Raw genomic sequence first — 27,856 nt, 5'->3', positions numbered from 1 at the left:
TTAAAGTGTACCCAATAAACATTTTAATATGAACCAGGTACACGTGCACATACAGTTCACATTGTATCTTTCGTCGATAAAAACAGTAGGTTGAGACATTGACAATAAAACTCCCATAAAATGTCAAAATTGGGAAGGAAATTATAGAAGTACAGAAAATTTGGGATTTCAGTATCTGAACACCTGCAGGAGGGACTTCTCGGAGTCTTCACATTGAGACTAGCTGTTCGTACAAGACAAAATCCAGATGGATTGAGATCCTATTTGGGAAATAAATAAACATATATTTTGTTACAAGTACAAAATAGAATTTTATTCGTTTTCTGTATAGCAACATTGCTGCCGGCCACATTGCGTGTATGTGTTACGACTATTTTCGACACAGACAAGAATCTAAGAGATTGTGATCTTCTAATTCCCCGGCTCAAAATTGCCAGTTCAACTATTCAGGAAGCGTTAAGAAAGGATGCTTTCCTATTATTGAAATGAAACGTGTTTTAATAACACTCTTTCCGATTAGTGCTTGACTCAACCCAGTTTTTACTCTGTCCTAATGGAGCGAAAAACAAATCAGCCGATAAATCTCAACCCTCATCAGTTAAAAAGGGAACGGCAAGAGAAAAAAAAAGGCCTTGTCGAACAAGAGACTTAGTTGGCTCCGAGCCATTTGGGATTGTAGTAATTCTCCATGCTTACTTAACGCTGAATGGTGCACAAGACAAGCCCTCGTTAGCTGTATCCAGGGGCAGGCAGCGAACGCGCTTCCCTGTGGCTCTGATAGCCTCCAGCTCCTTACAAACTGCATCCCTCCAGCCTGTGACATTGTGGCCTGGGAGCAGGTAATTGATAGAATAATATAGGCCATCCGGAGCCTCTGGCGCCGGCAACACAGGGCAGACCAGCAAAGCGTCTAGATTAGAAAACCATAAAAAGCCCCTTTACACAACCGAATAACAAGCAGCCAGATGGACGTTGAGATCGCCCGCACACTCGGTGAATGAAAAGAAAAGGGGCTATTTGGTCCATCGCGTCTGTACGAAGCAACTCACCTGATATTTTCGGCTTGGCTTTATGTGGCAATTAGTGCTTGTTCAATTTCCTTTTGAATCTTCCTCCATTATGCTATTCAGCAGTCCATTCCATGTCCAAAACATGTCACGTTCTGTTTTACCAATCACATGAAATCAATGTTCTTTAATACTCTACCCTTCTGCCAATAGGAATATTTTCTTCCCATCTATTATGTCTAGATTCCTCGTGATTTCGAACAGTTCTGTCAATGTCCTGTTAATCTATTATTTTTAGGTACATCCCAGCTTCTTCAATCTATCCGTACAATTGAAGAGTTTCATTTTTGGAAACATTATTTTTTTCTGCAGCCTCTCTGAAGCTTTTACATCCTTCCTAAAGTATGATGCCCAGAATTGGACATAATATGCGGACTGAGACTAAATCCATGTTTTATAAAGATTCAGCATAAATTCCTTGCCTTTGTACACTATGCCTCTGTTTATAAGGCCAGGTTCCCAAATAACTTATTAAGTGTTTATAAGGCCAGGTTCCCAAATAACTTATTAAGTACTTCTTCAGCCTGCTTACTACCTTTAACAATTTTTGGATATATATTTGTACCCCTTCTAGAATGACACTCTTTAGTTGATATTGTCTATCCTCATTTCTCCTGCTAAACTAAACACTTCACATTCCTCTGCATTAAATTTAATCTTCTACCATTTTGGCTATGTACATTTGAAGTCTATGCAAATGTGGAAACTCTGATCTGTGGCAGATCAACTTCATTAATATAGATCAAGAGAAGCAAAGATCCAAGTATTGATCCCTAGGGAACCCGACTGTACACTTTTGCCCAGTCCAAAGAAACAATTATTCACCAGTACTTTGTTCACTCAATCAACTTCATACGCAACCAGTATCCTTATCATCATTTCATTGGTTGCAAGTTTGCTGGCAAGCCTATGATGTGGTTTTTATATTTCCCTTTGTATTTCCATATACACCCTTCAATGCATTACCCTCATTTAATCTCTCCCTCTGTTACCACATCACATAACTTAATCCAGTTAATTGAATGAAATTTGCTTTTAATTCCTTTTATTAATCTGCAGTTGTCCAAGTGACAGTCAATTTTGTCCTGAGTATTATTCCTAAAGGATTTCCCACCACTAAAAGTTAAATTCACTGGTCTGTGGTTGCTACATTTATTTTTTTGTCAATTTCTTTTAAATAAGAAAATTACAGATTTAATAATATAGTTCTAAGAAAGGGTAGGTTTGAAAATGGTGCTATACTGTCATAGAGTCATAGAGCTAGAAAATGGTACGAGGTAATGGCTTTAAAGTAAATGCTGAGATTGCAGTTTTTTTAGTAATAGTTTTTCTCTCAATCCCAAGTTCATGAGGTCACAACATAGCTAATTGTCCATAGTTTTCAATAAATATATTGTCTCAGTTACATAGCACTACCAGGCACAGACCTGATGTAGACATTTCTGACCTTAAAAGATGAATTATTGTGCCTATTAAATCTATGAGATGTTCTTTAAAAAGATGAGTAATAAGGTTTTTATGTTTCAACGAGGACTTGGGGGCCAAAACATTTAAAACAACAAGAGCTTTAAAATGCAGCATTCATTCTACAAGAAAGTGAGCTGGACTAAACTGTTTCACAACATCACTATATTACATAACTGGGCTCTTAAAATGACAGTCCAACATACATAAATACACAATATCCCTCTCCCTTTACATCATAGATTACTGCAATGAAAATATTTACAATCATATACACAATAGTTCACAGAAATGGAAAGAATCATTTACCATTTCACAGGCCTTTGGATTTGGCTTCTGCTTACCAATATTGCTTGGAGTGCGGTAACCATATCTTATTTATTTTAAATGAAGTCAAAATCATATTGCATGACCATTCTAATACATGGGACATACACCCAGTGATGTGTTTATAAGTGTGACAGACTTAAAATGCTTGCTGTAGTGAATATTACAAAGAAGCCTGTGCACTATAAATTCAAGTTACTTTTTGCCTTAGATAATAAACACACCAAGTTACAAAATTAAAAGGTTGCAACACTTTAACAGGGTTTGAATGCATTCAGTTATATAGCAAGTAATTAAGCTGAGGCAGTGTATAATTTAATCATCATCTTCACCATCAACATCATCATCACAATATGCCTCCTTCTTGGCAAGGGGCTTCTTTGTACTATCCAACTTGGCTTTGGAATGATAATCAGCAATATCTTCTCAGATTTCTCCTTCGGTTTATAAACTTTGATAATGAACAGCTTCTTCTCTTCTCCATTGGATTTTTCCATCATCAATTTTCGTTGCTACATCAGTAATAGAAATGCCAGGACTGTCAGCTTTGATTTTTGGATGATGCTCCTTAGAACAACAGAAGAAAGACTCTGAGGAGGGTTTTTTTGGTGCTTTGGGGTCTTTCTTCTTGCCACCTTTAACTGCTTTTTTATTTCTCAGTCATAGCATGCCTTATCTACTTCAGCCAGTCTTCAAATTTGTCTTTGGTAGACGTTGTCTTGCATCTTGCACGGTTTTTTAGAGAATTCTGAGAAGTTAACGTGAGTATTGGGTATTTCTTTATTGTGTCCTTCACAGCAAACCTGAACAAAGTAAGTATAAGAGGACATCTTGCCTCTTGGTTTCTTAAGGTGACACTTTGCCATTTTGATGTTTATCTGGTGGCTGGTTCCTGGTGCTGCTGCTGGTGCCTAGTATAGTTTTTATATTTGAAGGTGACTTGGGTAGTCCTTACCATAACTGACATTGCCTAAATATTCAATGGAAGATTTTTAAAAATTCCTTTTGTCTTTCTTCACTGTTAGGCCATTATCTTCATATCTGCAGAGTAGTATCTAAATTATGGAGTTGCTCTTTTTTGTTTCTCCCTGTGATTAAAATATTGTCTAGGTAACACTGAACTCCTTCTTAAAATCTGATCCATGGCACCTTGGAATAATGCGGTGAGATTCCAAATGGAAGTCTCTTGTCTTTGAATGGCCCTTCCTGTGTTACAATCATCAAGATTTCTGTGACTCAGGATTTACATTCATCTGGAGAGAGGCTTCACTAAGATCAATTTTACTGAAAGGTGACCTCCAGTTTGTCCAGCAGATAGGTCATCAATTAAAGGCAAAAGACAATGCATAGAGTGTCCGATTAATGGTGACCTTAAAATCTCCACTGATGTGTACGATCCATCTTTCTTTATCACTGATGTAATAGGTGTGGCCTAGTCACGCATATTTACAGATTCAAGGACTCTCGTCTTGACTAGACTCTCTAATTTTGCCTCAATCTTTCATTTGATTGCATAAGGCACTGATTTTGCCTTGCAACATTTTCCTTGATTCTCTACCTTGATTTTCAATTTGACAGTGATTTTTTCCATGCTTCCCAGATCCCCCTTGAAAACAGTGGCATGTTTAGGTAGAATTTGAGGTAGATAAATCAGCATCAGAATCTGACAAGCAATTTACTTCATCCAATTTCTCCAACCACATTTTTCCCAACATGTAAGAACAAATCTTCAGACTTGACTGTATAACTGAACCTTCACATTGATAGAACCCCTAAAAGGCACTACTTTGCCTTTGTACACACACTTAGTGCAATTTTTGAGAGTCGCAAAACCACGTGACTCAGCTGCTTCTGATACACACTTTCAGATATCAATGAAACTGTTGCTCCGATATCCACCTCCATTCTATAATTCAGTATCAGTTTCACCAGCAATGGTCAGTATGTTTGAAAACAGCTCCTCTTCAGACTGTAGTCAGAGCTTTTCTCAGGCATTTTTTGTACTGTGTAGATTTTCCTCCTACCCTTCGGTTCCTGTAACTTTGCTGTATGTAGTTTGTGCTTCTTCCTTAAATACACTCATTCAATGTGCCCTTTATTTTGCAGTTTCTGCATACAGCTTCTGTATATGAGCAATTTGCTGCTGTGTGATCTGTTTTCCAACAGCAATGGCTGCTTTGTGTCTGTGTTGGTGCTCATTGTTCAGCCACTGTTTTGTGAGCTCTCATATTTGAGCTTAGTTGTTGAGCTTCTGTGGCTACTAATTCCATTGAAACTGCTATTTCAAGTGCTTTCTTTAAGTCTAGACTCCTTCATCAATATTTTCTGGATTGCATCACAAAAACCAGTCTGTCTCTATTAACATAATTTTTAAACATAGTAACATAATTGGGGTTTTCTGCTAACACCTTTTAAATTTCTAAGAACTAGTAAATAGATTCACTATCATGCTGGTTGTGTTGATTTATCACTATGCTGGTTGTGTTCATGGAATTTGAACCTCTCAGCAATCATCAATGGTTTTGGTGAAAAATAATTCTATTAGGATTCCTAATTTTCTTCAATAGTTTTAGAACCAGACTTCTCTGGCTTAACCAGGTTAAAAGTTCTCCTCCACATAATACTCAGGAATGCAGGTATGACTATATCAGCTTTAATTTTGTTAGCTTGCACAAAATAATGAAGTTTCTCTGTATTGGGGTACCAGCTCTCTGTATTTTCATCAAATGGTCCTGCAGCACCAAAATTTCCTGCTATCTTTTAAATTATATTTTTGAAAAGGAAAGAGTCTGCACAAAGTACCATAGAAAGTTTACCACTACCTTCTTCCCATGTAAAACAAGATATTCTTGAGGCTTTTTCTTTGAGTTTACAACCCTAACTCAAAACTTTGTGTAGGGTACTCCTTAGTGACAGTGTTCCTTCAGGTGAGCTTCTTCTGCATTGTTCACTTCTTCCATGGGGTGAAATTCTACTTTTATCCATGCTGACAATACCTGTCTTTCCTTCTTTTCCAAATTCTCTCATGTCCCTCAGGGAAAGAAATCTACTATCCTCAGCTGATCTGGTATCTATGTGAAGCGAGACCCATAGCAATGTGATTGATTCTCAGTTGCTCTCTGAGATGGCCTAGCAAGTCATGTGTCAATCACTACAAAGTCTCAAAGAAATAAAACTGGACAGACCAGACAAGAAACAGGAGAAACAGCCCTGTCAAAAGAGGCTTACTTATTAACATCTGGGGGCTAATGCCAAAATTGGGAGAGAAACAAGCTGACACAATCATACTCACAAAATCATACCTGACAGACAATGTCCCAGACACCACTATTACCATCCTTGGATATGTCCTGTCACGTTTCAGGACAGACCCAGCAGAGGAGGTGGTAAGCTGTTGAGAGGGAGGGAGCTGCCCTGTGAGTCCTCTTCATTGACTCTGGACCCCATGAAGTCTCATGGCTTTAGTTAAACACGGGCAAGGAAACCTGCTGATTACCTCATACCATCTGTTGATGAATCAGTACTCCTCCATGTTGACCAACACTTGGAGGAAGTACTGAGCATGGCAGGGGCACAAACTGTACCCTGTGTGGGGGATTTCAGTGTCCCCCACCAGGAGTGGTTTGGCAGCAGTACTACAGATCAAGCTGGTTGGGTCCTAAAGCATGTAGCTGCTAGACTGAGTCAGCAGCAGTTGGTGAGGGGACAGAACAAACAAGAGGGAATAACATACTTGACCTCATCCTTAACATTCTGCTTGCTGCAGAAGCATCTGTCCATGACAGTTTTGGTAAATGTCACCACTGCACAGTCCTTGTCGAGAAAAGTCCTGCCTTTAAATTGAGAATAACTTCTATTGTGTTGTGTGACACTATAACCGTGCCTAAATGGGACAGACTTCAAATAGATTTAATTACTCAAGACTGGACATTAATGAGATGTTGTGGACCATCAACTCCAGCAGAATTGTACTCCAGCACAATCTGTAACCTCATGGTCTGGCAAATCCCCCACTCAACTATTACCTTCAATCCAGCCGATAAACCCTGAGATAAATCTTCAATGGAGAGTGCAAGAAGGCATGCCAGGAGCAGCAGGCATGCCAGAAAATGAGGTGTCAACCTGATGAAGCTACCAAACAAGACCATTTGCATGCTGAACAACATGTGTTGCAAGTGACAAACAGAGCTAAGTGATTTCACAGCTAGTGGATCAGATCTAATCTCTGCAGTCTTGTAATATCCAGTTATGAATGGTATCGGACAATTAAATAACTCACTGGAGGAGGAGGCTCTGCAAATTTCCCCATACTCAATGATGAATGAGCCCAGCACATCAGTGCAAAATATAGGGCTGAAGCATTTACAGCAATCTTCAGCCAGAAGCGTTGAGTTAATGATCCATCTCAACTTCCTCCAGTGGTCCCCAGCACTACAGATACCAGTCTTCAGTCAATTCGATTCACTCCATGTGATATCAAGATACAGTTGGAGACACTGGATTCTGCAAAGTCTATGGTGTCTGATAACATTCTGGCAATAGTACTGCAGACTTGACTGCAGAACTTGCCGCTCCCCTCATCCAGTATAACTGCAATACTGGCATCCATCTGACAATGTAGAAAATTGCCCAGGTACTCTTGTTCATAAAAAAAGCAAGACCAGCCAATTACCATTAATCAATCCACTTTCGAATGTCAGTAAAGTGATGGAAGGTGCCATCAACAGTGCTATCAAGCAGCACCTGCCCAGTAATAACCTGCTTAGTGATGCATAGTTTGGTTCAGCCAGGGCCACTCAGTTCCTGACCTCATTACAGTCTTAGTTCAAAAATGGACAAAAGAGCTGAATTTCCAAGGTGAGGTGAGAGTGACAGCCCTTGACATTAATGCTGCTATTAACCAATGTGGCATCAAGGAGCCCTAGCAAACCTGAATCAATGGGTATTGGGGGCAAACTGTCCACGGCTTGGAGTTGTTTCAGGCACATAGGAAAATGGTCATGATTTTTGGAGGTCAGTCATCTCAGCTCCAGAACAACACAACAGGAGAACCTCAGGGTAGTGTCTGAGGCCCAGCGATTTCGCGTGCTTCACCAATGACCTTCCTTCCATCATAAAGTCAGAATTGGGGATGTTCACTGATGATTGCACAATGTTCACCAATCGCAACTCCTCAGATACTGAAGCAGTCCATGTTCAAAAGATCTAGACAATGTCCAGGCATGGGCTGACAAGTGGCAAGAAACATTTGAGACTATGTAATCACCATCCCTTGACAATTAATGGTTTTACCATCACTGAATCTCCCACTGTCAACTCCTGAGCATGACTGTTGACTAGAAACTCAACTCGACTTGCCACATAAACACTGTGGCTACAATAACAGGTCAGAGGCTAGGAACACTCTGTTGAGTAACTCAACTCCTGACTCACCAAAGCCTGTCCATCATCTACAAGGCACAAGTCAGAAGTGTGTATCAATAGTCCCCACATACCTGAATGTGCAGCTACAATGACACTCAAGAAGCTTGACACCATACAGGACCAAGCAGCCTGCTTGATTGGCACCACATCCACATACATCCACTTTCTCCACCACCAATGCTCAATTACAGCAGTGTGTCCTATTTGCAACATGCATTTCAAAAATTCACCAAAGATCCTAAGACAGCACCTTCCAAACCCATGACCACTTCCGTCTAGAAGGTCATAGGCAGTAGATACATGAGAACATCATCACCTGCAAGTTCCCCTCCAAGCCACTCACTATTCTGACTTGGAAATATATCTCTGTTCCTTCACCATCCTCGGCCAAAATCCTCGAATTCCTTTCCTAATGGCATTGTGGACTGGAACAGTTCAAGAAGGCAGCTCATCACCACCTTCTCAAGGGCAAATAGGGATGGACAATAAATGCTGGCCATCCAGCGATGCCCACATATCATAAAATAAATTTATAAAAATTGTCTGTCTGTAGGGACATATTATTAAGCTGGAGAGGGTTCAGAAGGGATCCATCAAGATGTTTCTGGGAATGGAGGATTTGAGTAATAAGGAGAGGCGGGATAGGCTCGTACTTTTTCACTGGAGTGTTGGAGATTAAGAGTCAAGAGTGTGGTGCTGGAAAATCACAGCAAGTCAAGGAGCAGGAAAATTGATGTTTCGGAATGAGGCTGGGAGCCTCAGGGTGGAGAGATAAATGGGAGGGGTGGGGTTGGGGGAAAGGTCATTGAGAGTGCAATATGTGGATGGAGGTGGGGGTAAAGGTGATAGGTCGGAGTGGAGGGTGGTGCAGACAGGTGGGAAGGAAGATGGACAGATGGGACAGGTCATAAGAACGGTGCTGAGCTGGAAGGTTGGAACTGGGGTAAGGTGTGGGGAAGGGGAAATGAGGAAACTGGTGAAATCCACATTGATGCCATGAGGTTGGAGAGTCCCGAGGCAGAAAATGAAGCTTTTCTTCCCCCAGGCGTCGGGCGGTAAGGGAGTGGCAATGGAGGAGGCCCAGGACCTGTCAGCCCATGCCTGGACATTGTCCTCGGCACAGTGGGAGGGGGAGTTGAAGTGTTCAGCCATGGGGCATTGGGGTTGGTTGGTGCGTGTCTCTCAAAGATGTTCTCTGAAGCGCTCTGCGAGTAGGCATCCTGTCACCCCAATGTAGGAGGTTAAGAGGTGACCTTATAGAGGTTTATAAAATAGACGGGTATAGATAAGGTGGCAGGTGTGCCTAGGGTGGGGGATTTCAAAACTAGTGTGCATATTTTTCAAGGTGAGAGGAGAGAGATTTTTAAAAAAATTAGGGGTAGTTTTTGTGCACAGAGAGTGATTCATGTATGGAAATAACTTCCAGAGGAAGTGGTGGATGTGAGTACAGTTACAATGTTTAAAAGATATTTAGATAAGTATATACTGTAAATAAGAAATGTTTGGAGAGATATGGGCCAAGTGCAGGCAGGTGGGATTAGTTTAGTTTGGGATCATGGTCAAGATGGATTGGTTGAACGGAAGGTTCTGTTTCCATGGTGTATGACTTTATCTGGAGAAAGGACCACGATTTTTAATTTGCCTGATTAGTGGATTCCCCTAGTATATTTTAAAGCAGATTTTATCCTTGGTCCATGTTTTCTTCTTGTGATATGTTTCAAGAAGGACTAGGGGCCGCAGTACTTAAAACAACAAGAGCTTTTATTAAGGACACATTTACTGTACAATACAGCGAACTAAACTATTACCGTCCATGCGGGCTGATGATATCATCAGGCCACATGATGGACTCTTAAAGTAACAGGAGAAAGTGAGGACTGCAGATGCTGGAGATCAGAGCTGAAAATGTGTTTCAGCTCTAAAAGTGACAGTCCAACATACACACATACACAACAAGGTGATCCAAGAAGCTGACAAAATAAATATCTACCTTGGATATCTATCCCTTGACATTTGCATGGAAGGACATGATTGACATGTAATATTCGTCAACTCCCTAAAAGAAAATATGAAAATACGCAGTCAAAAGGGAAAGATCACTTAGGACACAAGAACTTCTTGAGTTGGATCCATGCTTGCTTCAACCTAACACTCTGATTTGTTCAAGAAGACTGAAAAGAAACCAGACTGTACTTTTGAGATAACATTCTTCACAGTGCACTACACCACCAATGTTGGTGTCAAGTGCAAACGCAATAACCATTTCACCTATATTCACATCCAAATCATATGAATATATGACAAAATACGGTGGACCAGCACCAATTCTTGCGGCACACTGCTGGTTACAGGCATCTAATCCAAAAAGCAACCCTCCACCACCACGTTCTGTTTCCTACATAAGCCAATTTTGTATCCAAATGGATAACATACTTCTTTCAGTGATGTATCATATTTAAGCTGCCACTTGCTAACAAACTGTCTTAAACCACCAATTGTGACATCAACCTCCTGCTGGGTAATCTGTGGCTTCCAGATCAAAATTTTGCACAATGGTGTAATATTTGCATGCCATTCTTGTCTTCAAGGAGGATTGGAACATTATGGCCAGTGTCTTTGTAATTTCCACTTTTAATTCCCTCAGAAACCTGTGATGTGTTTGATCTGGTGCTGATGATTTGATAACTTCAAATACAGAGTCGAAAAGGGTGGTGCTGGAAAAGCACAGCAGATCAGGCAGCATCTGAGGAGGGAGTCAATGTTTCGGGCATAAGCCCCTAATCAGGGATTTGGAGAGGGAAGAGGGATGAAAGATAAATATGGGGCTTGGGGTGGGGGTGGGGGGAAGGTATGTGGGAAGGCGGTATGTGCATTCAGGTGCAGGGAAATAGTGATAGGTCGGTGGGGAGCGTGGAGTGGATAGGTGGGAAGGAGGTGGACAGGTAGGACAGGTCAAAAGGGCGGTGCCGAGTTGGATCTTGGATGGGGGAGGGGGGGCGGAGGGAAACTAGTGAAGTCAATGTTGATGCTGTGTGGTTCAAGGGTCCCAAGGCTGAAGATAGGGCATTCTTCCTCCAGTTTGCAGGTGACTTTGGTTTGACGGTGGAGGAGGCCCAGGACCTAAATGTCCTTGGGGGAGTTGGAGGGCCATTTGAAGAAATAAGCCACAGGATGGTGGGGTTGTTTGGTGCGTGTGTCCCAGAGATGTTCCCTGAAGCATTCTGCAAGTTGGCATCCTGTCTCCCCGTTGTAGAGGAGACCACCTGTAAAGTAACGGACACAGGAGAAGAAGTGTGTGGATGTGCAGGTAAATCTCTGCTGGATATGAAAAGATCCTTTTGGGGCCCTGAACAGAGGTAAGAGAAGAGGTGTGGGTGCAGGGTTTACACCTCGTGCAGCGGCAAGGGAAGTTGCTGGGAGTGAAGGGTGCTGTTTATCAACTCTAACCAAATAGATCTTGTCCTTCACTCTTCTGTCCAAAAAATATTTCAGGTGTACTTGTCCTTTTTTTTGAATGAGATCACTGTCATTACTATGGTATAATGTTCTAATGTGGATGTCTGCGCCTGAAACTCAGCAACCTAATAACACATTTTGTGTACTGACAGACATGCACAATAAACCTAATGAAGACCTAATTTCCATCATCTCTTACTATGACCTCATTTCATACCTTATTATTTTTCAGGGAGAAAGTGAGGACTACAGATGCTGGAGATCAGAGCTGAAAATGTGTTGCTGGAAAAGTGCAGCAGGTCAGGCAGCATCCAAGGAGCAGGAGAATCGACGTTTTGGGCATGAGCCATTCCTGAAGAAGGGCTCATGACCGAAACGTCGATTCTCCTGCTCCTTGGATGCTGCCTGCCCTGCTGCGCTTTTCCAGCAACACATTTTCAGCTCTTATTATTTTTCAGTCTATTTGTCTCTCCCAATCCATTATTTGCGTTTTTAAATCCTTAATAATGCTATATCGTCATTCCATCCCCTGATAAATCAGTTTAAATCTTCCTTGTTAACAGCAGTGGATCTCTCTGTAAAGATATTGCTCCTGGCTCTGTTGAGGTGGAACCTATCAGGTCTGTATGAGTTCTATTTCCCCAGAATCAGTTCCCATATCCCAGAAGTCTAAAGCCCTGTCTCCTGTACCAAATCTCTATCACAGATTCATCTCTTCTATCTTAATATTTCTGTACTCACTATTGGGTCACACAGAGAGTAATCCATAAGTGACTAAGTTAAAAATGACACAACACCAGGTTATAGTCCAACAGGTTTAATTGGAAGCACTAGCTTTCAGAATGCCGCTCCTTCATCAGGTGGTTGCGGAGGACAGAATTGTAAGACACAGAATTTATTGCTATAAATTCTGTGTCTTATAATTGTGTCCTCCACAACCACTTGATGAAGGAGCGGCGCTCTGAAAGCTAGTGCTTCCAATTAAACCTGTTGGACCATAACCTGGTGTTGTGTGATTTTTAACTTTGTACACCGCAGTCCAACACCGGCATCTCCAAATCATAAATGACTAAGTTTGAGATCTTGCTTGCTTGTCTCCTTCCTAAGCTTGTAAAACATGCTTTCAGGATCTCATCACTTTTTATCCCAATATTGTAGGTGTGAATGGAGGTCACAACCTTTAACTGTCATTCTGCCCCTCAGAGTGCATTCAGGGACTTTCTTGACCTTACCACCAGAAAGTCAATACACCATTCAAGTGAGGTCTATGACTGCATAAATACCTGTCTCTTCCCCTGACTATTGAGTCTTTCCTGTCACTATTTATTTTCCACAATTCTTCCTGCCCTCTCTACAGCTGAGCCAACTGTGAGGCCATGGACTTTTCTCTGGCACTACTCCTTAGAAGTACAATTGCTGTCACTCGTATTCAGAGTAAAATAATAATTGGAGAGCAAGATACATTCAGAAACTTCTACATTCCTTCATGCTCTTGTAGCCACTCATTCCCTCCCTTTTTGCAAACCCTTAATCTGCAAGATAACTTAACTCTTATTGGTCCTCACCACATAGGTCTCAAACTAATGATTCACTGTTCTGATAATAACAGCGATTCAAGGTTCAGTGACATTTTCTGCACATTTGGTTGTCCAGAGTTCAAAAAGTGTCCTGCAGTTCCTACGTGGAATAGAATGTCAGTCAATGGGACTGAGATGCTTTGCCATCTCTCTCTCTTTGAAAGTCTAACAAAATGATGTCAGTATATGTAAAACATATGAAGGACATATGTATATCTATATAAAAACCTTAGTAGTTATTCACTGATCAGAACATCCTTTCAGCTAATGTCACTTTCAATTTGTTTTTATCTGGTCCCTGACACACTTGTTCACACTGTTCCTCAAAGCTCTCCAAACAACCATTCACCTGCCTGCTGTCCTTGCTGCTACCTTACTCACCTTTTGGCAAGGCCCTGATGTTACAATTAACACAGCTCCAGCTTGACCAATTCACCCCCTATACTATTGTGACATCTAACTACATTCCCAAAACCAATCTCTCTTCCCCACTCTCAGCACCTGCCATCCTCTCCAGCTCCACTCCACTCCCAGCCCCCAACACACCTATACATTCATTCCTGATTAAGGGTTTTTGCCTGAAACATCGATTTTCCAACTCCTCGGATGCTCCCTGACCTGCTGTGCTTTTCCAGCACCACACTCTCGACTCTAATCTCCTGCATCTGCAGTTCTCACTTTCGTCACACCTATACGAAAGAACTCTAATCTCACTTCCTTGACTCCTTTCTCTCCTCCATTCCTTCTCATCTCATGTACCTTCACTCATTCCTCTCCACCCGATCCTTCCCCACCTTTTCATTCACTCCACTCTTCCTACCTCCCTTCACCACAATCCCCCTTTGCTGCTATTCCCCCTTTCCTACTACCTCTGTTTTCCTTCCCATCTTACTCCCCTCCCTTTCTCCATCTGCCCCCTTCCATCACTCCCTCCCTCCCCACACTTACTCCCCAAAACCTTTCCCTCAGCCACTCACTCTCCCTCAATTCCTCCTTTCCCTCTCCCCTTCTCCACCCTTTTCTTACCTAGCTTCCCCTTCCAATTCTCTCCCTTATATTTACGTTTCCCTCCTTCACTTATCTTAACCCTCGTCTCTTCCCATTGCCCCGATTCTCCCACTCCCCATTTAATCTCCATTTCTTATTCACTCACTACTTTTTACTCCACCACCGCTCACTCCCCTTTCTTAACCCTCCCCGTATTCACCCCTTCTCTATCTCTTCCCTTTTAAGCATTTCTCTCCCCTTCCCGTTCCCTCACACTGTTTCGGCCTCTATTTTTCTCTGCCTCCCCGGCCCTCCTTCCCTTTCCTTCTCTCATCAAATCTATCCCTTTTCCTCCCTCCCCCTCCGTCCTACATCGTCTCTTGGCTTTTCTCCCCTCTCCCGCACCTTCCATCCCCCTCCCTTTCCTCCCACCCCGTATCCTTTCTTCCTTCGGTAGTCCTAGAGTAGTGTTGATGTGTTTTTTTCCTGGTATTTATTCTGCGGTTCTCTGGTGTGTGTGTGAGAGAGAAAGAGAGAGCTGCTGTATCCATATCCTCATTGATTCTGTGTTTTGTGTGTAGATCCCCGGGTAATTAGCCAGTGCCAGTTGCTGTGGGATCGTGTTAGTGCCGAGCTCTAGAGGCGGAGAGATTGTCGTGCGATGGTTGGACAGTGGGGAGCTGAATGATTGATGCTGGTAAATGGCCTGTGACAGCCCTGGCGTCTTCACTGAGCCGACAGGCTTTTTGAATGGAAAGCGATGGCGGGGAGCCCATTGTTCCCTGCCGGGTGATTTCCAAACCGCCGACGGGCTATTTTTCTGGTACAGTTCGGCAAGATAATAGCTAATTCAGATCTCAAAGGGCGAAAAATTATTCCAGGCCACGGAAATAAGCGAGGGCCAGGCTAGGCAATGACATCATGGTCCGGGAGACACAATCGGATTTAAAACGGATATACCACATGATCAAATCAGCTAATATTTGTTCCGAACTTCAAGAGATTGACATCTCATCTCAATGCCTGGCACTAGAATGACACAGTTTGTCTCCAGTAAATAGTCACAAATAGATGTCAGGCCACACTTTAAATCCGAGCACCAACGTGACCGCCTGACTTGGAATGAGAAACATCAAAGTGAATGGGGCGGGTGAAGCTGGAGTGAGACGCGTGTTCAGAGGCATTCGGCGGACATACTGACATTGGAGCCCAGTTGGTTCTAACATATTGGGGCCATTACATAAACTTTTCTGCAATGTCTTATTCCTCCCCAAGCAAAGCCATTACACAAACTATAGTATAAGTAAGGACACAAAAAATGGAAAAATGCAATTTACATTATCAGGTGATAATTACAAAGTGGGAACATGCATGAGCCTAATAATGAATATAAAACATTAAGGATAGAATTTTATGTCACGTGGCATTGAAATAGAACGAGGGAAGACTGTTTAAAAATAAAAAGTGCCACTTCTAAGGTGGAAGCAGACTTCCCCAACTACCCGGCGTTTCCTGAGTCTCTGGAATGATTTTCCCCGGAGAACAGTGGAGTCAGGGCCATTAAGAATTTTTAAGTCACAGTTAGAATCCTGACTAACAATGGATTCAAAGGGTATCTGGAGTATGCAGAAAAAAGTTGAGGCCACAATCAGATCAACCATGATTTTTGTTGGAAGGTTGAAGTATGCACAAAGCTGAATAGCCTAATACTACTCTTAATTTGTATGTTCAGATGTAATGATTTTGCTGAATTAACTGTATTTGGGTAAAAATTGAACAGATGGATTTAATAAACAGTGAAATAATAGCTGGGAAAATACAATGAAATAAACTGATTTATAGTATGCTGTTCTGTGAGAGAGCTGGCCAGACTGTTGGACCTTCAACTGACTGAATTGAATCCAATGGCAGCAATATAGATTCAGCAAACTATTCTAGTGGTGTTCAGTTTCTCAATTACCCACCAGCTGGATATCTGAAGTAGAATAAAATGATATGGGATAATTTTCATAAACAAATGTATTAATAGTAATGGCCCAATAAATTGAGAAAAAGGTGAACCAAACTGTTAAAATTTCAGTGAGGAACAAAATAAGGTATTAATCATTATATCATAACATTTAGGTGGGTAAGGAAAAGGTCAAGGAGAATCCAGAGTAATAATTATTAATAGCATGGGAAAAGACAAACTCGAGTGGGGTAAGAGCAGTCTAGTTAAATTGGCATCACAGATTCATAAACAATACTGAAACAGAACAAAACAGAACTGAACAAAGGAGATAGTTGGATTTAAATCAGGTTACATCCCCTTGAGAGGGAAAGATAGGGTAAACAATTCCAGAGCATCCCAGATGATGAAAGAGATAGAGAATTAAACAATGCATAAAGTGGATGATACAGTTGAGAATCACTTAATATAAAGGCTCAGAGGAAAATTATTTGAAACATAAGAAAGCAAGGAGAGAATATAGCAATAGACTGGCAGCTACAATAAAAGGAAAAAAAAATCCAAAGGTCTTCTTTAGACATACAAATAGTAAAAGGAGGATTGGGACTAATTCAGGGTGTAACAGGGAATGTTATACATGGAAGCAGAGAGTATAGCTGAGGTACTGAATGAATATATTGCTTCTGTCTTTACAAAGTAAGATAATGCTGCCCAAATGAGTATGAAAGAGAGCGAAGTTTAGACACTTGATGGTGAAAAGCTGAATGAGGAGGTAACAGATATGTTTGCTTTACTTAGGGTTGATTAGTCATTAGCACTGAAGAAGATGCATCTGAGGATGCTAAAGGAAGTGAGAGGAAATTACCAAGGAATTGATGATAATCTTCTGGTTCTCTGTGAGATACAAGAATTGTACGAGAGGACTGAAAAAATTGGACAAGAAACAGTATGAGGGTAGGCTCAACAGGACTATCATAAATTCATAGAGATGTACAGCATGAAAAAGACTCTTAGGTCCAACTCATCCATGCCAACCAGATATCCCAACACAATCTAGTCCCGCCTGCCGGCATCTGGCCCATATCTCTCCAAACCCTTCCTATTCATATACCCATCCAGACGTCTTTTAAATGTTGCAATTGTACTAGCCTCCACTACTTCCCTTGGCAGCTCATTCCATACACATACCCACCCTCTGCATGAAAAAGTTTCCCCTTAGGTCTCTTTATATCTTTCCCCTCTCACCCTAAACCTATGCCCTCTAGTTCTAGACTCCCCTCCTCTCCATGCCCCTCATGATTTTATAAACATCCATAAGGTCACCTCTCAGTCTCCGATGCTCCAGGGTAAACAGCCCTAGCCTATTCAATATCTCCCTATAGCTCAAATCCTCCAACCCTGGCAGCGTCCTTGTAAATCTTATCTGAACCCTTTCAAGTTTCACAACAGTTTTCCGATAGGAAGGAGACCAGAATTGCATGAAATATTCCAACAGTGGCCCAACCAATGTCCTGTACAGCTGCAACATGACCTCCCAACTCCTGTACTCAATACTCTGACCAATAAAAGAAAGCATGCCAAACGCCTTCTTCACTATCATATCTACCTGCGAATCCACTTTCAAGGAGCTATGAACCTGCACTCCAAGGTCTCTTTGTTCAGCAACACTCCCTAGGACCTTACCATTAAGTGTATAAATCCTGCTAAGATTTGGTTTCCCAAAATGCAGCATCAGTTTATATTTGGTTGAGGATACTTTTAGAAATAAAAGCTTTTGACAAAATTAACCATCACTGGTAAAAATGCAGGTCAATTAAGGAAAGCCAACACAGATTTGTTAAAAGCAAATTGTATTCAACTAACTAACTTGAACATAGAACATAGAACAATACAGCGCAGTACAGGCCCTTCGGCCCTCGATGTTGCGCCGATCCAAGCCCACCTAACCTACGCTAGCCCACTATCCTCCATATGCCTATCCAATGCCCGCTTAAATGCCCATAATGAGGGAGAGTCCACCACTGCTACTGGCAAGGCATTCCATGAACTCACGACTCGCTGACCCCTAACATCTGACCTATACCTACGCCCCCTTAATTTAAAGCTATGCCCCCTTGAAGTTTTAGTGAAGAAACAGAGAGGGTGAAGGAGAGTTACACGGTTGATGGATAGAATAAATAGACAAAGTCTTTTCCCTTGGGTGGGGGAGTCCAAAACTAGAGGATGTAGGTTTAGGGTGAGAGGGGAAAGATATAAAAGAGACCTAAGGAGCAACTTTTTCATGCAGAAGGTGGTACGTGTATGGAATGAGCTGCCAGGGGAAGTGATGGAGGCTAGTACGATTGCAACATTTGAAAGGATCTGGATGGGTATATGAATAGGAAGAGTTTGGAGGGATACAGGCCAAATGCTGGCAGGTGGGACTAGTTTGGATTAGGACATCTGGTCGGCATGGACTGAAGGGTCTGTTTCTGTGCTGTACATCACTATGACTTTATGTAGGATCCTGTAAATGGCCTTTCAACAGACCTTTGACTAAAGGTCGAGCTCATAAAACAAAAGGGAGAATTGCTACATTAATTAACAATTGACTAACCTCCAGAAAAACATGTAACTGAACAGTGTTTTTTTCAGATTTGTAGCTGTATAAATGGTGTTTTATCAGTTTTAGCAACTCTTGCTGATATATAATATAATATATAGACATATATACTAAAGACCTAGAATTTGGTGTCCAAACAAAATTTTAAAATTGCAGATGACACAAAATCTGGAAGTACGGTAAATTGCAAGGAAAAGTAGTGTTAAACTTCGATAGGAGATAGACAGGGTGGTGAAAAGCTTGGACAAGTGACAGATTAAATTTAAAACAAGGAAATTTTAAGTGACCCATTTTAGTGAGAAGAATGGAAAGGTAACAAAAATAAATGTTAGAATCCTAAAGTGCGTGCAGAAGCAGAGGGACCAAGGAAAACCTCTTTTGAGTAACCTGAAACCAATGGAATACCCCATTTGATTGAGGCACTACTGCCTTACTGTAACAAAAATAAAATCTCCCATTCTAGGGCCACCCAGGAGCACACATAGGTACAGAAAAGAGTAGGCAATCCAGACAAACAACTCCCTTGATTACCCGGTACCTGGACCTGTTAACAACCACTTTGACCAGGCCAAGATCAGTCCAAAAGTGAACTTTTGATCTGCCTCCCCTTCAGGATAGGTGGCGAAAGATCAGCAGTATAGGGCTGAAATGGAACCAGAAATTCAAAAGTAATCTCTTCAAATAATGAAAGAAGGGCTGCAACTTCACACTGTACATAAAGCATGAGTTCCTCCAGACTGTAAAAGCTGTGAATCAGCTTAACCAACTATTTCACAGGATAGCCACATGCATCATCCTTCATGTCAAATCTCCAATAGACAAAGGAAGGATTACCAGTTAGCCCAGCACCTGGGTTTTCCTCAATATCGTGGGATAAAACACCCAAGCATGGTTGGACAATTTTTGAAAATGGCTAGTCAGATCAAGAGATTAATTAATAAAGCATAAGTGATCCTGGTCTTTACATAGGGACATAGAATATAAAAGTAAGGAATTCACAATAAACCTGAGTAAAATACTGATTTGGCCTCAGTGGGAGTATTGCATCCAGTTCTAGAGTATTGCATCCATTTGGTTCTATATTACTAACTACAATCAATTAAAATAAATATAAGAGGAATTAATCAAGAATATCAAAGTAAAATGATGGGGAGGAAACAACTGTGTCAAGTTTTAAGTTGGTAATTGGATTAAACTCAAACATCGAGATAAACGAACACAATTTCTGTCACATCTTCACAAAACACTTTAATACATATTTACAATATTAAGTGGATCACCTAATGTCATACATCAGTCAGTATCTTTTTGAGAATTACATTACTTGCACTGCAGAGGCTCAGGGATTTGACTTATTCCACCAGTTTGACTGATTTAGGCCAGAACTGTACCCTGTTGTTTAAACATTGCTGTTCTCAATGATCTCTCTGCTCTTCACTGCTCTTCTAGAATTAAAATTAACATGTTTAAGTAAACATGTTAAATGATATCTTACTAGAACTGTTTCACTGGATCCATGTCTGTCTTCTCTCTTTTCCTGATTATTTTCTTCCTTCCACCTCTCCCACTCAGATTGTTATCATAATGATACTAGAATTTAGTGATCAAATTGAATCACCTTTCACCTCATTCCCACCCTCTTTTCCTACACCGTTCCTTTCCTCCCACAGCTTCTACGTTCCAACATTGTTGTGACATCCTAAGTTTCCCTGTATCAAACTCAGCTGCGACACTTTGTCCTCTTATACATGGGGCTTTGAATGACATCGTTTTCCAACATTACATTCCCCTCATCTGCTACCCTCTTTGCATGCCCCCTCCCCAATCCTTTATCCTCTCTATATTTCCACTCTTCCACCCTGTCTCGCTGCAATTCCTATCCCCAAATTGTCGAACTCTAGCCTTGGTTCCAATCTCATTCATTTTCTGCTCACCTTAACTTTTACCTGTTCTGTCTCTCCATGTTGGTCTACAATTGGCCTTTACTTTCTCCCACATCCTAACCTCTCTGTGTTTATCTGCCTTGCTGCTTTACAATCCTTTCATCATCATCTATTTCCCCCTCTGTACCTTTGACCTTTTCTGACCTCCTTTGTGAAAATCTTCCACCAGCTCTGGTCCAATTGTTCCCAGACTTCTAACCCAGTTTGACCCGAATTGTACTCCATCCTGACTCCCAATGTACCAAACCACAAGAGAATAACTAGTTCACTATTGAAATCTTTCATGGGTATGAATTCCATTATAATCCTGTCCCCACATTTATACTGGAAATGAGTCTCAGAATAATTTACTGCCTCCTGTTCTTTTGGGATGTCTGCTTATAATCATCTGGCTACTCAGCCTGAGAATCTCCTAGTCTCCAAAAAAACCTTAAAGCTTCTCACATTACTGCACAGTTTGCTAATTAGCTCTAAATGAAAATCAATATATTACAAAAGAATGAGGTGAAAGGTGATTCACTTTGATCACTAAATTCTAGTCTCATTATTATAACAATCTGAGTAAAATCACCATTTTTGTGGATCAGTAGCAATCTCATTTCTTAGTTAGAAGGTGGGTTCAAGTCCACAGGACAAATCAGGATTGACACTCAGAACTGGAGAGTGAGGTGGAATTACACTTTTGGATGTGCCTTTTTTCAGATGACATTAAACTGAAATTCTGTCTCATGCAAACGTGAGATACTACAGCACTATTTTAAAGAATGCAGGAGCTTTCCTTGGGTCCTGATGATTATTTATCCCAGAATTGACATCACAAAAAACAAATTGTCTGATCATCTGAACAAATTATCTGAACCAGAGGGGTACCAATACCCTTGATGGGGGGATTTGCTAATGCTCTTTGGGAGGGTTTAAACTAATTCAGCAGGGGGATGGGAACCTGAATTGTAGTTCCAGCTGGAGCTACAGGAGATTGAGAATAGTGAGGTCATAAATAAGGTTTCAAGGTTACAAAAGTGTACCGGCAGGCAGGAAGGTGGTTTGAAATATGTCTACTTTAACATCAGGAGCATCCAGAATAAGGTGGGTGAACTTACAGCATGGGTTGGTACCTGGAATTCAATGTTATGGCCATTTCGGAGACATGGATAGAGCAGGGACAGGAATGGTTGTTGCAGGTTCCGGGGTTTAGATGTTTCAGTAAGAACAGGGAAGATGGTAAAAGAGAGGTAGGAGTGGCATTGTTAGTCAAGGTGGCAGAAAGGACGTTTGATGATGACTCATCTACTGAGGTAGTATGGGCTGAGGCTAGAAACAGGAAAGGAGAGATCACCCTGTTGGGAGTTCTCTATAGGCCCCTGAAAAGTTCCAGAGATGTAGAGGAAAGAATTGCAAAGATGATTATGGATAGGAGTGAAAGTAACAGGGCAGTTGTTACGGGGGACTTTAACTTTCCAAATATTGACTGAAAACGCAATAGTTGGAGTACTTTAGATGGGTCAGTTTTTGTCCAATCTGTGTAGGAAGGTTTCTTGAAACAGTATGGAGATAGATGGGCCAACAAGAGGCGAGGCCACATCGGATTTGGTATTTGGAGGTAGGTGAGCACTTTGGTGATAGTGACCACGATTTGGTTATGTTTATTTTAGCTTCTCCATGTTGGTCTACAATTGGCCTTTACTTTCTCCCACATCCTAACCTCTCTGTGTTTTTCTGCCTTGCAGAAGGTGATAGGACCACAGGACAAGAGTTATAGCTGGGGAAAAGGCAATTATGATGCAACTAGGCAAGATTTAGGATGCATAGGATGGGGAAGGAAACAGCAGGGGATGGGTACAATTGAAATATGGAGCTTGTTCAAAGAACAGCTACTGAGTGTCCTTGATAAGTATATACCTGTCAGGCAGGAAGGAAGTGGTTGAGTGAGAGAACTGTGGTTTACTAAAGAAGTTGAATCTTTTGTCAAGAAGAAGAAGGAGGCTAATGTAAAAATTAAACGTGAAGGCCTAGTTAGGGTGCTTGAGAGTTACAAGTTAGCCGGGAAGGACTTAAAGAGACAGCTAAGAAGAGCCAGGAGGGGACAGGTGGGATCAAGGAAAATCCTAAAGCTTTCTGTATCACGTATAAAAGAATGACTAGAATAAGTTTAGGGCCTGTCAAGGACAATAGTGGGAAGTTGTGCATGGAGTACGAGGAGACAGGAGAAATACTAAAAGAATATTTTTCATCAATATTCACACAGGAAAAAGACAATGTTGTCAAGGAGAATACTGAGACACAGACTATTATACTAGACTAGATTGAGAGGTTCATAAGGAGGAGGTGTTAGCACTTTTGGAAAATGTGAAAATAGATAAGTCTCCTGGGCCAGATGGGATTTATTCTAGAATTCTCTGGGAAGCCAGGGAAGAGATTGCAGAACCTTTGATTTTGATCTTTATGCTGTCATTGTCTACAGGAATAGTGCCAGAAGACTGGAGGATAGCAAATGTTGTTGCCTTGTCCAAGAAGAGGAGTAGAGACAACCCTGGTAATTATAGACCAGTGAGCCTTACTTTGGTTGTGGGTAAAGTGCTGGAAAGGATTGTAAGAGATAGGATTTATAATTATCTAGAAAGGAATAATTTGATTAGGGGTAATCAACATGATTTTGTGATGGGCACCTCACAAACTTTATTCAGTTCTTTGGGAAGATGACAAAACAGGTGGATGAGGGTGATGGGATTGATGGGGCAGATATAGATTTCAGTAAAGCGGTTGATAAGGTTTCCCATGGTAGGCTATTGCAGAAAATACAGAGGCATGGGATTGAGGGTGATTTAGCAGTTTGGATCAGAAATTGGCTTATTGTAAGAAGACAGAGGGTGGTGTTTGATGGGAAATGTTCATCCTGGAGTTCATCCTGGGAAATGTTCATTCTGGAGTACTAGTGGTGCACCTCAAGGATCTGTTTTGAGGCCACTGCTGTTTGTCATTTTTATAAATGACCTGGATGAGGGCGTAGAAGGATGAGTTAGTAAATGTGTGGATGGCACTAAGGTTGGTGGAGTTGTGGACAGTGTGGAAAGATGTTGCAGATTACAGAGGGACATAGATAAGCTGCAGAGCTGAGGTGAGAGGTGGCAAATGGAGTTTAATGTGGAAACGTGTGAGGTGATTCACTTTGGAAGCAGTAATAAGAATACAGAGTACAAGATACTGGGGGCTAATGGTAAGATTCTTGGTAGAGCAGAGAGATCTCGGTGTCCATGTGTATAGTTCCCTGTAAGTTGCCACCCAGGTTGGTAGGGTTGTTAAGAAGGCATACAGCTTTTATTGGTAGAGTGATTGAGTTTCAGAGCCTGAGGTCATATTGCAGCTGTGTAAAACGCTGGTGTGGCCACACTTGGAGTATTGCATAGGATTCTGGTCACCGCGTTATAGGAAGTTTGTGGAAGCATTGGAAAGGGTGCAGAGGAGATTTACCTGGATGTTGCCTGGTATGGAGGAAAGGTCTTATGAGGAAAGGCTGAGGGACTTGAGGCTGTTTTCATTAGAGAGAAGAAGGTTGAGAGATAACTTAATAGAGACATTCAAAACCATCAAAGGATTACCGTTTAAGAAGGACAGTAAAGACAAGCCAGGGAACCATAGACCGGTGAGCCTGACGTCAGTGGCGGGCAAGTTGTTGGAGGGAATCCTGAGGGTTAGGATGTACATGTATTTGGAAAGGCAAGGACTGATTAGTGATAGTCAACATGCTTTGTGCATGGGAAATCATGTCTCACAAACTTGATTGAGTTTTTTGAAGAAGTAAGAAAGAAGATTGATGAGGGCAGAGTGGTAGACGTGATCTATATGGACTTCAGTAAGGCGTTCGACAAGCTTCCCCATGGAGACTGATTAGCGAGGTTAGATCTCATGGAATACAGGGAGAACTAGCCATTTGGATACAGAACTGGCTCAAAGGTAGAAGACAGAGGGTGGTGGTGGAGGGTTGTTTTTCAGACTGGAAGCCTATGACCAGTGGAATACCACAAGAACCGGTGATGGGTCCTCTACATTTTGTCATTTACATAAATGATTTGGATGTGACCATAAGAGGTATAGTTAGTAAGTTTGCAGATGACACCAAAATTGGAGGTATAGTGGACAGCGAAGAGGGTTTCCTCAGATTACAACAGGATCTGGACCAGATGGGCCAATGGGCTGAGAAGTGGCAGATGGAGTTTAATTCAGATAAATGCGAGGTGCTGCATTTTGGGATAGCAAATCTTAGCAGGACTTATACACTTAATGGTAAGGTCCTAGGGAGTGTTGCTGAACAAAGAGACCTTGGAGTGCAGGTTCATAGCTCCTTGAAAGTGGAGTCGCAGGTAGATAGGATAGTGAAGAAGGCGTTTGGTATGCTTTCCTTTATTGGTCAGAGTATTGAGTACAGGAGTTGGGAGGTCATGTTGCAGCTGTACAGGACATTGGTTGGGCCACTATTGGAATATTGCATGCAATTCTGGTCTCCTTCCTATCGGAAAGATATGAAACTTGAAAGGGTTCAGAAAAGATTTGCAAGGATGTTGCCAGGGTTGGAGGATTTCAGCTACGGGGAGAGGCTGAACAGGCTGGGGCTGTTTTCCCTGAGCGTCGGAGGCTGAGGGGTGACCTTATAGAGGTTTACAAAATTATGAGGGGCATGGATAGGATAAATAGACAAAGTCTTTTCCCTGGGGTTGGGGAGTCCAGAACTAGAGGGCATAGGTTTAGGGTCAGAGGGGAACGATATAAAAGAGACCTAAGGGGCAACTTTTTCACGCAGAGGGTGGTACGTGTATGGAATGAGCTGCCAGAGGATGTGGTGGAGGCTGGTACAATTGCAACATTTAAGAGGCATTTGGAAGGTTATATGAATAGGGAGGGTTTTGAGGGATATTGGCCGGGTGCTGGCAGATGGTACTAGATTGGATTGGGATATCTGGTCAGCATGGATAGGTTGGACTGAAGGGTCTGTTTCCATGCTGTACATCTCTATGACTCTATGACTCTATGATTAGATAGGATGGACAGTGAGAACCTTTTTTCTCAGATGGTGATGGCTAGCCGGAGGTGACATAGCTCTAAATTGATGGGTGATAGATGTAGGACAGATGTCAGAGTAGTTTCTTTACTCAGAGAGTAGTAAGGGAGTGGAAAACCCTGCCTGCAACAGTAGTAGACTCACCAACTTAAAGGGCATTTAAATGGCCAATGGATGATAATGGAATAGTGTAGGTTAGATGGGCTTCAGATTGGTTTCCCAGGTTGGCGCAACATTGAGGGCCCAAGGACGTGTACTGCGCTGTAATATTCTATGTTCTATATCACTCCTGTGAGATCTTGTTATAAGCAAATTAGCTGCTGCCTTTTCTACATTATACTAGTAAATACACTTTTTTTAAAAAGCTGTTCAGCCATGAAAGGTGCTACTGAAATTCGCGTTTTAAAAGAATGTGGTTCAGTCTGTAATATATGAAACTTTCATTGTGTCAACGTAGACGCTTAGTACAGACAACTGAATCACCTCTGTTTTAGAAAAAAATGGTTTGCTGAAGTATTATGACTAGATTTAAAAAGACAGACACAAAATAAATGACACAAAATTTCTTTTTTGTCCTACTACTCATTTTTTAAGATTCAGTGTCTGTGCGTTGAGACAAGGAGGATTAGTGCCGCAGTTATTACCGATGTGTGTATCGGCTAACACAACTAGTCCATTAAATTTAAATTAATTCAGATGCAAAAATACTATACCACGTAAGTGGATGAGGGACAATTAATTGAACATGGGAAGTAACTGGATTAAAACAACAGATGAAGTTATGGGGTTAAACAAAGTTGTGGAGAAACAGTATTGAAAAAGAATGCAGAATAAATTGCATTGTTTTAAACACCGAGTAATTACAGGCAAATTAATTCATTAAGTAGATTAAAAGTGCTAAAATGTTGGTCGGAGTATTGAACTAATACATGAAATTTAATTGAAAGAAAGTTTATTGGTACCTTCTATCCTGTGTACAAATTAGCTATTCAGGACACAATAAGGCACTATTTAAATATTTGCTTTTTCTGTAAGTTTGTTCGGAATTTTATTGTAACATGATTACTCACTCAGCCACTCGGGTAAATAGTGATGGGGGAGGGTTGTTGGCCAAGACACAGGCTGGATCCCTGATCTTCGAACAACTTCATGTAACAAAACCTAGGGGTGTTGTTTTAACAGAACCTCCAAAAATACAGTTCCAATGTAGGGCTTGCGGAGCCCCGGATTCCCTGGACTGAGCCTACAGACACCTGCTTAGAAATAAAATATGTTTTAAAAACTCTGAACTATTACTGTAATAAAAATAAGCCACTGGGGGTAATTGAGCCATCATAAACCCGCCTGTGAGGGGGGTAATTGGGAGAACAGGTTCAATTTACAAGGGGTAATCATCTAAACGGTAAAAACTAAGTCGACAGTGAAGCAGAATGAATTACACTACGCTAATAATTCGACTGAAAGGAGAAGCTTGCGGGTGGAACCAGGGGACTTCACAGCACCGCGTCTCCAGGATCAGAGCTGCTGACCGCCACATATTCTCCCGGACTCCCATTTCCCAGCTCAGTCATTCGTGGGCTCCAATCCAGAATGTACTTAATATCGGAAATAATAAAACTCTTACGAGCTTTGATGAGATCATCTGCATTTCAGGCGCCCAAGACCATCCCCGTCCTTTGTAGGCGGATGCCAAACGTTTCATAGCCTCGTCCTGCGGATGTCCAACATTATTGATTTCCCTTGTCACAACTCCAATGGAATATTGCTGCCCTGCCCTCTCTCCGCCCCCTCTGTAGCACTCCTCCTGCCCCCCGCTGCACATTCAGAGTTAGTGCAGAAGTTATCAGCCGCACATGTAGTAAAAAGCAGTTTAACCGCGCACAGAACCAGCGTGAGAAACGTCTAAGACACAGGAAATCAGCAGTGCTCTAGTCTTCATAGAAAATTCCAGGAGTTAAAGCATGACTTTTGAAAATATAGTTTGAAATTTATAGCTGGTCAGCTCCTT

General features: G+C 41.6%; 1 long non-coding RNA gene and 1 pseudogene across 1 annotated transcript; both read right to left on the bottom strand.

The window, feature by feature from the left end:
- Positions 1-6: 6 nt before the first annotated feature.
- LOC122560389 (uncharacterized) lies at positions 7-27,581 on the bottom strand. The gene is made up of 3 exons (XR_006314730.2): positions 27,473-27,581; positions 1,050-1,162; positions 7-260 (listed from the first exon to the last, which is right to left on the bottom strand). It is a non-coding gene; the product is annotated as an uncharacterized LOC122560389 (long non-coding RNA).
- LOC148146599 (high mobility group protein B3 pseudogene) lies at positions 3,174-3,727 on the bottom strand (annotated as a pseudogene).
- Positions 27,582-27,856: the final 275 nt, after the last annotated feature.

The sequence above is a fragment of the Chiloscyllium plagiosum genome, unplaced genomic scaffold, assembly GCF_037043375.1.
Source record: "Chiloscyllium plagiosum isolate Xiang-an unplaced genomic scaffold, Cpla_swu_hap1 HiC_scaffold_20, whole genome shotgun sequence".
Lineage (NCBI taxonomy): Eukaryota > Metazoa > Chordata > Chondrichthyes > Orectolobiformes > Hemiscylliidae > Chiloscyllium > Chiloscyllium plagiosum.
Note: the sequence above shows the minus strand (reverse complement) of the source record. Positions and strands in the feature narration are given on the sequence as shown.